Raw genomic sequence first — 13949 nt, 5'->3', positions numbered from 1 at the left:
GGTATGGAAAAATAAAGGAGTAACTTCAAGGACGATAATACAATAGTACAATAACAACCTTCGATACTGATAAGAACCAACTCAGATGTTACATAAGTTTACGGAGGCCTTGAAACTGTTTCTAGAAGGGCCCCATGGGAACTTTGAAACGGTTCACTCCACTAAGGGGGGCCAAGCACATAAGTTTGTTAGTCTGGTTTTGATAGGTGGAAGGACAAATGTTTGTATCTATATAGCACTACTTGAAGTCATATGTACTGTATGTCACAACACTAGCCTCTCTCAGCAAAGCATGTAAAATATAACCCCAGGCCAATGATTGAATCATAACATGGGTCTATAGAGACTCATTGGGTGAAGAACACATCAGCATTCTTATATGTTGTCACCCAATAACCTGCCCGATAGACACAGATCAGAAAGATATTTTATGCACAAACCTACAGCTGATTAGGAAATTGCATTGTCTCCAGAATGCTCCAATACCAGATATGTATAGTTATATTAAGATTTATGACTTACAGTATATAGGTTAAAAGCGCCAAGAATTAAGGTGACCATAGATGCAAGGATAAAGTCATATGAATCTGCTTTTGGTATGATTTTCAGACCGTGTGTGGATCGTCCGACATTTTCATTTCATTTCAGCTTCTGCAAAATCATCTGGAGGGAGCCACAGCATATAGAGACTTTTTTGCAAACATGTGATATATAACATACCAGTTTCATCCAGTGATGTAACTATAAGGCACAGAGCCCCCTAAAAAATGAATCAGAGGGGCTGGCACATGCTGCAAACCTTCCTCCACTCACATTCCTGCTCCCCGCCTGCATGTGTCCAGGTACGCGAGCTGCTGGGGAGGGAGGGATTTCTTAACTAAAGAGAAAACAGACCTACCCTGTTTCCCCTGCAACAAAAGGGTCTGTTTCCTTAATCGTTACACCAGCAGTGCCATGTCCTGCCTGGATACCCCGTCCACTTCCTCCTGACAGTTTTTGTCTTCTGATGAAGTGTCCAATGGTGCAAAACCTGTCAGGAGAAAGTGGCTAGCAAGGGGTGTGCAGACTGGAGACACAGCCATGTGGAACGTTATATTAATGAGTCTTTAATTAAAATATTGATTTTTATAAACCAATAAATGCTGCACATTATGTTGATTATTTTGAGCCATGTAATTAACTGGGAGCAGTTACAACATGGTTCACAGTGCATGTTTAACCTTGATCAGGATCAGTTTGGCTTACTCAAGCATATGCCTCACCATCTGGGTACATAGGGAAAGTCAGGGGGCTATTTCAAAGGTAATTCTGCAATCTTGGTGGACTGGTGATTATCTTGTACACATGGACAATTTGTATGCATTTACAATCATTTGTAAGGGGAGGTGCACAACTCACTAAGTTAATGTTTAGGGACAATGTTCAGCACCACACAGGTTAATGAGCTCTTTCCCACCTCCTCTCCCACAATCCTTTGACAATGATGTCATATAGCACCCTGAGGGGGTGGAGGATTTAATTCTTCCTCTAGCAGGCAGCTGCCCCTCCTTCGTTCAGTGCAGCCTGCAGTCTGGAGAGTAGAGAGTTGGAGCTTGGCACTTGCTCTCCGGTACTGTAGCACAGAAGCCCACACTTGCCCCTGAGTGGAACAAGAGGTCCCTCCGTACTCGGGAGAGGGGAGACGTGTCGTGTTATAAGGTAAGGGAGCTCTCTACTCCATTCATCTCGAAACAGCTAGTATGAGTACTTTCTCCTAATCCTTTCCACAGAACCTAACCCTTTCGCTGCCACAGCCTTCGAGTGAAAAGTTATGGACAAAGGTTTACAGTGAACTGTGGGCATATCCACCTGTGATGTATAGGCATCAATATGGCACTACCCCAATGCCCATATTCGTATATAGCCAGTGGCATTTCCCAAGAACTAACTTTTGAATGATGCATTTCTCTTGGAGTCACACAAAAACCCCCCATAAATAACGCTAAACAGTTTTAAACATCTATAACTGCTGAGTATAAAATAATATAAAAAAATTGGGTCTTTATTTGTTTACATTCCACAGTTGGTAGGTAGACACAATCAGCGCCGGATTCGCTGGGCGGGCTCCCCTAGGCCGTGCGCTCCGCACGGTCGTAGCGCCCGCCCGCACTACCACACGCTTGCGAGTGCCAAAGCACTGGGGAGCACAGGCGGCTGGGCGGCATGCCGTCCCCAAAAATGTGCCACCCTAGGCCCAGGCCTATGTGGCCTTGCCACAAATCCGGGCCTGGACACAATGTATGTGTGTATATATATATATATATATATATATATATATATAAAAAAATTTAATAAAAGCTGTTGCACAACAGGGTCTTGCAAAAAAAGTAATTATTTATTGTTTAACAAATCAACGTTTCGACCCTCACTGGGGCCTTTGTCAAGATACTGAAAATTACAAACAATGAGCTTTAAGTAGACAAACTCACCCAGCCACGCCCAGTCACCAACCCCCACCAAGTGAAAAAAATCCAACAGATCAGGCATAGCCTTCCCAGCATGCTCGTTTGTCCCAAGTCAAAATCTAAAAAGTGAAAAAACACATATATTTGTAGATAAAAAGCCATAAGTTACATTCCAATAAACAGGATAAGAACCATAAATATGTATCAAACATGAAAAATACTCCATTAGCGGCTATTTAAGAAGGATACAAAAGAGCAATATTCGTTAAGGCCTCTTGGGGAAACAGTATTCAGAGTCTGTATCCAAAAAGTTTCTCTTTGTAACAATAATTTACTCCAATCACCTCCTCTTCTAGGTTTAGTTACAATGTCAATGCCCATGAAACGAAAAGTGGGAAGGCCATGTCCTTTTTCAAGATAATGCTTATACAGGGCAATGTCACTTCTGCCTGTTTCAAATGAGGCCCGTAGTGATGAGCGATGGTTACCCATTCTCTCCCTTAAATTATTCTGTGTTTTCCCCACATACATAAGGCCACATGGACATTTTATTATATAAACAACGTGAGTACTGGTACACGTAATACGGTGCTTAATAGAAATATTTTTGCCTGAGTGTGGATGCTGAAAATCCAGACCAGTGATCATATTTCGACATGTAGTACAACCAGAACATTTGTAGCAACCATTTTTTAAGGGGGCAAAAAGAGAGAGCTTCTTTTCATAGCAGGGTTGGGGGTCATAGGGCATCAAAATTTCCCGCAGGTTTCTTCCTCTGCTATATCCCCATAAAGGTTTTTGACTAAGTATTTTTGGTAAAGTTTTATCACTGCCCAGAATTTGCCAATTTTGATCTACTATGTTCCGTATGGGTTTAGATGCTCTCCAGTTTTGTGTTATTCTCAATGGGTCTATTTGCATTATTTTTAGCACGTGATAGGGCCTGATCCAACAGTTCATGTTTGTACCCACGTACCCACGTACCTGAAACCTACCATACAGTATGTTTCCTTTAATTGTGTCGCACAGATATCTGTATCAGAATTATTACGTAAAGTCTGTAGAAATTGTGAATATGGGACACTGTTCTTGGAACTTACAGAGTGGAAGCTGTTATAATGTAGGATCGTATTTCGGTCTGTGGGTTTCCGGTATAATTTATAACCTAATGAAGAGCCACATTTAAAGACTTCCACATCCAAAAATTGGACTTGATCGTCCCCTTTGTTCACAGTAAATTTTACAGGGGTTGGCAGTAAATTCAGTGTGTGTACCATATTCTCCAACGAAACTTCATCACCACACCATATTATAAATATATCGTCAATGTAGCGATAGTATGCAATAAGATTACTCATATATTGTGGCATAATGTGTAAGTTCTCGTAAACGGACATGAAGCAGTTGGCATAAGCCGGAGCAATTGCTGCACCCATAGCTGTGCCCTCCTTCTGCAAATAGTACGTATTCTCACATTTGAAAAAATTAAGTTTCAATGTTAGTTCCAATATTTTGAGGAGGTTTGTAAAATGTCACAAACGGCCTTGATACCCTCGTCATAGGGGATTATGGTATATAAGATACTCACATTTAGACTTGCCAAAATAACTTCACTTTGGGGTAATGTTATTGTAGATATCAGTTCCAAAAAATGAGGGGTATCCCGCAAATAGTATGGCAAAGCTTTTACTGAATCCTGTAGAAGGAAATCTAGATATCATCCAGAAGGGTAAAATAGACTATTGGTAGAAGATACAATGGGTTGGTTAAATCTTTGTGTATTTTGGGTAAACAATATAGTACAGGACAAATAGGGTGTTCAGGTAACAAATATTTATATAGATCATGGTTAATCCAATTGGCCCCTAGGGCTTGTTGTAGTATTGCTCTTAACTGTAATTTGAAATTATCTGTGGGATCCCCTTTTAGTTTAAGATAGGTTTTTTCCTCCATCAATTGTCTCAAGAGTTCAAATCTATAGTCAGAATAATTCATTACAACAATCCCCCCTCCTTTGTCAGCAGGACGGATAATATTAGAGGGGTCTTTTTTTAGGGTTCCAATGGCCTGTCTTTCCTTTGCTGTTAAGTTAGGATGAGTTCTGAATGTTTCAGGTGACATTTTTGAAATCTCATGATCAATAGTTTGCAAAAACACTTTAATACTGTTATTGGTAGAAATTGGATCACAGTTCCCCTTTAAGGGAGAGAATGGGTAACCATCGCTCATCACTACGGGCCACATTTGAAACAGGCAGAAGTGACATTGCCCTGTATAAGCATTATCTTGAAAAAGTACATGGCCCTCTCACTTTTCGTTTCATGGGCATTGTAACTAAACCTAGAAGAGGAGGTGAATTATTGTTACAAAGAGAAACTTTTTGGATACAGACTCTGAATACTGTTTCCCCAAGGGGCCTTAACGAATATTGCTCTTTTGTATTATTCTTAAATAGTGGAGTATTTTTAATGTTTGATACATATTTATGGTTCTTAACCTGTTTATTGGAATGTAACTTATGGCTTTTTATCTACAAATATATGTGTTTTTTTACTTTTTAGATTTTGACTTGGGACAAACGAGCATGCTGGGAAGGCTATGCCTGATCTGTTGGACTTTTTTCACTTGGTGGGGGTTGGGGACAAAGGCCCCAGTGAGGGTCGAAACGTTGAGTGTTAAACAATAAATAATTACTTTTTTTTGCAAGACCCTGTTGTGGAACAGCTTTTATTAAATTTTTATACATATATTCTGTTAGCACCAGGGCAATAACCCAGATAAGTGAGTGCATGAGGCATCCTACGATTTTGTATATATGTATGTGTGTGTATATATATATATATATATATATATATATATATATATATATATATATATATATATATATATATATATATATATAACCACATTTAGGCCCCAGCACAAATAGAAAAGTGTCTTGTAGGTTAACTCAAACTCAAGCACATATCCAAATACTCAAGCATTTTTTTCTGTTGCTCTATATAGGCATTGCCTATTCTATTAACGGAATGTGCAGTTAGAAAAATAACCCACATACACACCCTTCTTTCTATGAAGTATATAACACTGTAAAATGTGTTGTATGTGTGTATAAATATGGCTTTCATTGTAAAAAAAAATTCATTGAAAAGGAAAAAACAAGTTTGGGTTGCTATGTACTAATATCACATTTCTTTTTTTTTTTTTTTGTATTTCAAGAATATTTTATTCAATAAGAATAAGCAAGCGTACATTAAACACAGGAAAAAGAATCATATCTGATCAACATATAGACATGTTAGCATATGCTGTTGTGCGATTACATTTCAAAAATCAACTCTCACCAATAATGTTAAAGAAAGAAGAAAGTAGAAAAGAAAGAAAAGGGTTGGAGGGGGTAAGGGGGGGGTGGAGCCTGAAGGCTAACGCTCCCGTATATTGCTATATTTTCACAGTTCGTCATGTGTATGTAAGTAGGAGATCCAGGGCTGCCAGGTCGAAATAAAGTTATCTTTTTTCTCTGTTTGATATGATGTCAATTCCTCCATAAGGTAAATATCCCTGACATTGGCAACCCATTCCTCAAAAGTCGGGGGAGTGACTTCTCTCCAGTGTCTTGGGATTAGTATTTTTGCTGCTAGTAATAGTTGATTTAGCAGGCTATACTTGAATGTATGTTCTGGAATCTCAGTATGAAGCAATAGGAGTAATTGAGGTGTAAAATCAACCTGATAGCCCAGAATCTCCCGACAAGCCTGTTTAATGCTATCCCAAAATGGTTGCAACTTCTCACAGAAAAACCAGATATGAGAAATATTCCCTGCGTCTTTATGACATCTCCAACATAGATTGTCTGGCGTCAGATGCATTTGGAACAATTTAGTAGGTGTTCTATACCAATACGATAGGATTTTATAAGAGTTCTCCTGAAATTTGTTATTTATTGAACATTTCGCTAATAGTCTGAAGATTTTTACCCAATCATCCTCCGACAAACTTAGCTGCAATTCAGATTCCCATGACTTTGTGAAATGCGGCAACTGAGGAAATTTCGTTTGTAAAATCAGCCTGTAAAGCATGGAAATTAAATGATGAGGAACAATTTTTTTATCACAAAGAGTTTCAAACTCAGTTAGTGGTCGAGTGGCTTGTTGGAGCATTGGGTTTAGTTGTAGAAAGTGTTGGATTTGGCAGTATCTCCAGTGATCTCTCTCTCCCCAATCAGGTTTGGAATTCTCTATACAGGAGATAGAGGAGTCTGTTTTAAGGACATGTTTCAGCTGTAAGTTTTGTATCCCAAAAGCAGATGCCATTCCCTTGTCCAAAATTCCTGGCAGAAAGTCAAGGTTTTGGCCCAAAGGAAGAAGCGGAGAGGGGAATGGAATAAGCTGATACTTTCGGTTAAATTTGTACCAGAACTGTTCCAGGGCTAACGTTTGAGGGTTGTCTTTCAGGGAAAGAGCCACATGCTTCCCTTTGTTCCAAAGGATGTTGTTGACAGGGAATTTGACTCCGTTATCCTCTATACATTTCCATTGCTTCGTTGATTGAGCATTAGAATGTTCAACTAACTTCGCTAATAAACATGCTTGATAATACGAAAAACAGTCAGGTAGGCTTAATCCTCCCCTCCCTTTGGGTAAGCATAAGATAGGCCTGCTAATTCTAGGATGTTTATTAGCCCACACAAATTTGCTAATTATAGTGTTTAAAGAGAGAAAGAAACCCTGGGGGACAAAGACAGGCAAAGTTTGAAACAGGTATAATAGTTTAGGCAAAATTGACATTTTCACTATAGCTATCCTACCCGTCCATGTGAAGTGGGTTTTGTCCCAATCTTTCAGCAAAGCAGCTATTGTATTAACCATAGGTTTATAATTGTAGATATATACTTTGTCCAGGTCACAAGGAATATATACACCCAGGTATTTAATTTTCTCCGTCTGCCATTGAAAGTTGAAATTAGCTCTTAATTGATGAATCGAAGATTGTTGCATATAAATAGGGAGGACTTCAGATTTGGTCAGATTAATTTTATTATTGGAGAGTTCTCCATAAATCGCGAGTTCTTTAATAGCATTGGGCATCGAAATATGTGGGTTGGTTATGACTAAGAGGAGGTCATCTGCAAATGCAGCAAGTTTATATTCCTGTGTGTCTATAGTCATCCCTGAGATATCCGGGTTGTTTCTGAGTGCTATCAATAGGTGTTCCATACAGAGAACATATAGTAACGGGGATAATGGGCAGCCCTGTCGAGTCCCGTTCTTAATATCAAAAGTGTCAGAAAGGATACCATTCAACCGTACTTTGGCTGAGGGAATCGTGTAGACAGCCATAATTTTATCCCTGAAAGGCTTCTCCATTCCAGTCCCCTCTAATACTAGTTTGAGAAATGTCCAATTAACCCTATGGTACACTCAATTCCTTAAGGAGATTACCGTCTATGCCTGGTAGGGGATATTTTGCTAAATAAGTTCCAATTCTCGCTTCCAATGTAGTTTGAGTCATAGTTTGGGGGATACTGTACAAATCCCGATAATACTGTTTAAAGGTTTCGACTATTTTTGTCGGTAAGATCTGTGTGTTCCCTTGTTGGTCAGTTATTTTATGTATATAAGAGAGATTCTGTCTATTTTTTAGGGCAGTGGCTAACAGTCTCCCCGATTTGTTTCCAAATTCGTAATACTTTTGTTTTAGCTTTATCATTGCATGTTTGCTTTGGGCATTTAGTATCTGTCTTAATTCTGTTCTTTTTGCTGTCAGAATTTTGAGGTTGTCTAGCGATGGGTTTGCAATGTGCTGAGCTTCTAACTGTTGGATTTGAATAAATAAGTTGTCCAGTGTACTCTGACGCTGTCTTTTAAGGCGTGCGCCATGCTTGATCAAAATACCTCTGATCAGACATTTCAACGCTTGCCATTTCGTTTGTTGCGAAGTGGAATCATTAGCCACTCTAGGGATGTATTCCTTAATAGTTCCCTCAATTTCTTCCCTACATTCAGCATTATCTTAAAGATTGTCATTAAGCCTCCAATTCCAAACCGCTTTCGGTTTGTTTGGTACATTAATCACAATATGAACAGCTGCATGGTCAGACCAGGTTATGTTATCCATATCCGCTTTCACTAGCCAATGCAAGTAATGTTGGGAGATGAAAACATAATCCAGGCGGGAGTAACTCTTTTGGGGGAAAGAAAAATGAGTGTATTGTTTAGCAGTGGGATTAAGAAATCTCCAGGAATCAATGACTCTCAGGTTTTGTAGTGATTTGGCAGCTCGAGTAATGTGTTTGGGGGTCAGTAGGGATTGTCCCTTGGAAGTGTCCAGTTTGGGGTTTAGGGCGATATTAAGATCTCCTCCCAGAATCAGTAGAAATCTTCGTATGCAGTTTAGATAGGTATTGCGCCTGGTTGAGGTTGGGTAAATAGAAACTACCAATGGTACAAGGAGTATGAAACAATAGGCCTTTTATCAAAACATATCTACCGTTATGGTCAACAAGAGTATCAGTAACCCTGAAATCAATTGACCTTTTAATAGCTATAGCTACCCCCTTCGTTTTTTGCAGAGGATTATTACTGTAAAACCATTGTGAATATTGACCCAATTTATGCATTTGGGGAGCTTCGTTCTTAAAATGAGTTTCCTGAAGTAAAATTATATCCCCCTTGTTTTTCCTCATTAAAGTTATCAGTTGTTTCCTCTTTTCCGGGACATTTAAGCCATTCACATTCAAAGAAATTATTTTCAAATTACTCTCCATCATACAAACAATATATATCAATAGCAGCACATAATATAAATTTCTTACCGAGAACGTAGCCTCCAAGCTCAAGGTGGGAAAGGGTACCAGGGAAGGATCGGGAGAAAAAAGTAGTAGAAATATAATCAACACATATCTTGCAATCTAACACAATGCAGTAACTGGAACAACATATTCCTAGCAAGTGTGTGAGCATAGAAAAAAAGGAAAGACACATAGGGGCTCATTTATTAAAGCAACGCAGCGCATAAGTGGACGCAAAAGATTGTCTGCGACATCACAAGCGTGATCGCTAATATATTTGCGTGATATTGCGCATAACACAGAGCTTTTGCGATGGTTTTGTTTATGCGCATTGCGCAAAAGATTGGGCATTTATGTCGCAAACGATGCCGTGTTTGTTAGGGGCGTGGCTGTGGGCGTGGCTACAATGCGCTTGCACTGCGGCCGTCGCAGATTTGCGTCTGTATATGTGCAAAACTGCACCCGGGCAACAGCACCACAATTTTTACGACTGCCTCTTCGTGGCGTAATAGTAACGCTCTTCAAAATGCGCATTCCTGCCCAGCTGCGCTAGTATATTCACATTTTTGCGTTTCATCTTGCTTAAAAGAGAATTTTATATATGTATGCAGAGCCACACTGCTAAACTGGGTTCTGGCAAATACAATGGTGCTGCTGTTGGTGGGGATGTTTGTTAACTCAAAGTTAACTCAAAGATGAACAACCCCTGTAAAGTGCATTTTAACCACGCCTTCCACCCAACATGTTTATATTGACCAAGGTTCCTTTAAGGGTATCAGGTAGGCTAAACACCTTTGCAACCAAACAAATATTAGCACAGAAACAAATGCAGATGCGTCTAAGTGAACGCAATATGCGCAATATGTGACGCAACTAATTAAAGCAGCGCATTCATACATGAGCACAACTAATCCTTACCTTTGCGGTATCTTCCTGTGCGCACAATTTATTATAAGCACTGCGACAGCTGATACGCAGTTTCACACGTCTCACCTGTCTGTGTCTACATTAGCGCACAAATTGCACTGTTAAGGTATCGTGCACTACATTATTAAATACTCGCATGCGCTGGGCAAATGTAAGGCCACTGCGCTCTTTTTAGCGCTGCGCTGCGTTAATAAATGAGCCCCATATAGTGTAAATGGGCTTCTCTCCTGCAAATGCAGACCATTCGTCAGACAATATGTCTGGCCCATTGCTGGGGGGGTGGTAGTGAGCAACATGTGTCGTGCAGTAGCACCGTGGTAGAAAAATGCTAGAGCTCATGAGTAGCAAAAATATGGAACAATAATTTCGTAAGTGGAGCATAACAATAGAGAAGGGATGGAAAAAAACGGCTAATTAACTTGAAACACCGTCCGCTGTTGTGGGAATTCACCCAGGGTTAGATGGCATAGGGCTTCCCGGAGCTTTCCCGGGTGTTTGACGTGATCTGCTTCTTTTCGCCTTAGGTGATTCCACCTCTTTCCAGGGATCTTGATGCGGCAACAGGGTTGGTGTCGGTAGCTGTACAAATTTAACCCATTCTGAAAGATCAAGCTTCGGAGCATTACAGGCCTGCAGGAAGGGACGCAGATCCTCAGGTGCTGATATTGTGTGTGATCTCCCAGCAATAGTGGCCTGGATGCTAAATGGATACCCCCACCTGAACAAAATTTTATTTTCCTTCAAGAAGTTCGTTAGGGGTTGGAGGAGTCGTCTTTGTTGTAGCGTGTACCAGGACAAATCTTGCATGATAGAGACTTCAGCATCATCCATTTTAATCAGCTTCTGTTGTCGTGCTTTAGAGAGGATTTCTTCCTTCACAGTGAAATGCAACAGGCAGCATATGACATCTCGTGGTTTATCAGACGGAAGTCCTTTAGGTCGTAGTGCTCGGTGAACCCTTTCGATGTGTATCTCATTGGTATCGGGCATGCTGAGCACAGAGTTAAACAAAGAAGTTACCGTACGTTTAAGGGTACTTGCCTCCACTGTTTCAGGGAGACCTCTTATGCGCAAATTACAGCGCCTCCCTCTGTTATCAAGATCCTCCACCCGTCGAGTCAGAGATTGAATCGCTTTGTTTTGTATTTGAGACACATTGAGTAGTGAGTCAACTGATAGCTCAATTTGTTCCGTTCTGCATTCGATAGTGTCAGTCCTGGCATGAATGGATGCTATTTCAGTCTTAAAGGAGAAGGAAAGGTTAAAACTAAGTAAGCCTTATCAGAAAGGTCCATCTAAATATACCAGTAAACCCCCAAAGTAATGTTGCTCTGAGTCCTCTGTCAAAAGAAACACTGCATTTCTTTCCTTCTATTGTGTACACATGGGCTTCTGTATCAGACTTCCTGCCTTCAGCTTAAACCTCATTGCCCTGGGCAAGAGCATGCTCAGTTTGCTCCTCTTCCCCACCCCCCTCCCTTCTCTACTGTAATCTGAGCCCAGAGCAGGGAGAGACTCAGGCAGGAAGTGATGTCACACCACATTAATACTGCAGCTCCTATTCTAAACAAACAGAGAGTTTCTAGAGCTATTTACTCAGGTATGGTAAAACATTCTACAGAATGAATATATCATTCTGCTTGTACTATTGCAGCTAATCTATTGGCAATAAAATGCCTCCGTAGCTTTCCTTCTCCTTTAAGTTCAGCTACTTCCTCCTTTAGCGCACTTTTAATCTGGGTTGCCAAATCTTTCAGATCACGTTTTGTGGGTAATGATTTTAGGAGTGCAAAAGTGTTACTTTCCGAAACGGTAGAGTCATCATCAGAAGCCTGGTCCGCTCTTTCAGCCCGTTCCAGCCTGTCAGACTCTGCTCGTGACCTCTCCTGCTCAGCCGGAGCTAAAAATTTCTTTAAAAATTTTTGGGATTCGGTCATTTTATGCTGTTTCGGAGTGTCTCTTACGCCTTCCTTTACTTTGCCATTTTTACCCATGTCAGTAGAGGGATTTTCCACTTAACAAGATGAGCACTAGCACACGGTCAATATTAGATATCCATCATAGGGTGCAGACAGTCCCAGCGCTTAAGTGCAGCCAGTGTATGAGGCCTCCGTGAGACCTTAAGTAGCCCCCTGGGAAGGACAGGGTTTATGCCGCTCCCTGGTGAAAATGTAGGCTGCAAGAAAGGCAATTTGCTGTAAAAGTCCTAGGCCTTGCAATATTAGTAGCTGTGGGGGTGACCCTCAATGCCCAAAGCAGCAAGGATGGAAGGCTGCCTAGTAGTAATCAGCCAGGGAGGTCTGGGATGACGCACCTCTAAGCTGCCAAGGCTAATGGGAGGCCTGCAAGGCTGATGCGCTATACAAGCGCTGTATGGCAAATGTCCAGGGGGCCCCGAGGTACTCACCCCCTGGAGGCAGCTACGTGCAGCGTCGGAAGGTTCTTTTTCGGAGAGGCGCTGGTTTGCGGCCTTTGCGGTCCGGTCGCGCCGCAACCACGTGGGCTAAATCTAGGCCGCGGCTTCGGCGCGTCCCTAGGCCGTGACTGTCGGGCAGACTATACAGGCCCCAGCGACTCCCAGAAAGGCTCTTTATGGAGCGGAAGCCTTCCCCAAACCGGCCGAACAATACTCCTTGGCGGGTGGTGAGTAGCGGTGCTGGTAGTAGCCAATTTGGCCAGCTGGATTGGGAGCACTGTAAAGGTGCGTCTGCCCTGGTGCCCGGTTAGCCACGCCCCCTAATATCACATTTCTATGCCTTTTACTTATTATCTCAGCTGCATGGCAGTAGTCTGAGTGACAGAACAGGCTAGAATTCTAAAGGAGCCCTGGGGAAGGTATGATAACTGTCCAAAGCTTGTTTGCTACAAACCTGTTTTGCTTGGGTTGACAGAAAGGGACAAGAGTGTCCTGTTCAGAGGTGGCATTCAGAGAAACTAATAGGAAAGAGGGTGGGTGAATTAAGAAGAAGGTGATGATAAGGGTGAGGGTTGCTCTTTAGAGACAATCAGCTTGGGGAGCTATCAAACGCTCTGTGACAGTTCCCATGGAAACCAGTTTAAATAAGTTTCTTCAAAGATGCCATTTAGCTTTGCAGCTAGGATACTAAGGAATCAATATTTAATGTACCTTAGAATTTGTACTTTAACATTTGCTTAATATTCTCATATTTTTATTTATTCTGATAATTATACAGATAATTGAATTTGTGTTTGTGCTGAGTTTTTAAAAAATGCCTGTCATATTAGTTGGCAACTCCCTGGTTTCTTGCTCATCATGCACTTGTATATGCATTAACATGTGTAAGAGCCATTATAGAGCCTATGAGGTTTATGCTGGCAAGCATATAATTTTAAATGGATATACATATAGGTCTAAATTACCCTAGCAACCATCCATTGATTTGAATAAGAGAATGGAATTTGAATAAGAGAGGGCATGAATATAAAGGTGAGTAATAAAATGTAGCAATAACAATAATTTGGGAGCCTTAGAGAACTTTATTTTAAATGAGGTCAGTGACCCCCATATCCAAGCTGGAAATAGTCAGAAGAAGAAGGCAAATAATGATATTAAATCATTACTGTTCAGCGCACCAATCATAACTAAAATTATTTACTAAGTAAAGACACTATGTGAAAGTTCAAGAAATCAGATTTTTTTAAAACAGAATTGTTTGTATAATGTATATCATCAACTATACCTTCTGCAAAATCTCCTCTATCTCCACTGTAGTTCTAGCTGATGCAGGCATCTTGGATTTCACTGGCTCCTCCTAGCTATAGCTTCA

General features: G+C 40.8%; 1 long non-coding RNA gene across 1 annotated transcript in view; it reads left to right on the top strand.

The window, feature by feature from the left end:
- The first annotated feature begins 1501 nt into the window (after positions 1–1501).
- The window catches only part of LOC121400531, a 36051-nt gene continuing 23603 nt past the window's right edge, over positions 1502–13949 (top strand). The window contains exon 1 of the long non-coding RNA XR_005965793.1: positions 1502–1698. This is a non-coding gene — a long non-coding RNA (uncharacterized LOC121400531). The remainder of the gene's footprint in view (positions 1699–13949) is intronic.

Source organism: Xenopus laevis, chromosome 2S (genome assembly GCF_017654675.1).
Source record: "Xenopus laevis strain J_2021 chromosome 2S, Xenopus_laevis_v10.1, whole genome shotgun sequence".
NCBI lineage: Eukaryota > Metazoa > Chordata > Amphibia > Anura > Pipidae > Xenopus > Xenopus laevis.
The sequence above is the reverse complement of the archived record's forward strand: the minus strand, read 5'-3'. Positions and strand labels throughout refer to the sequence as shown.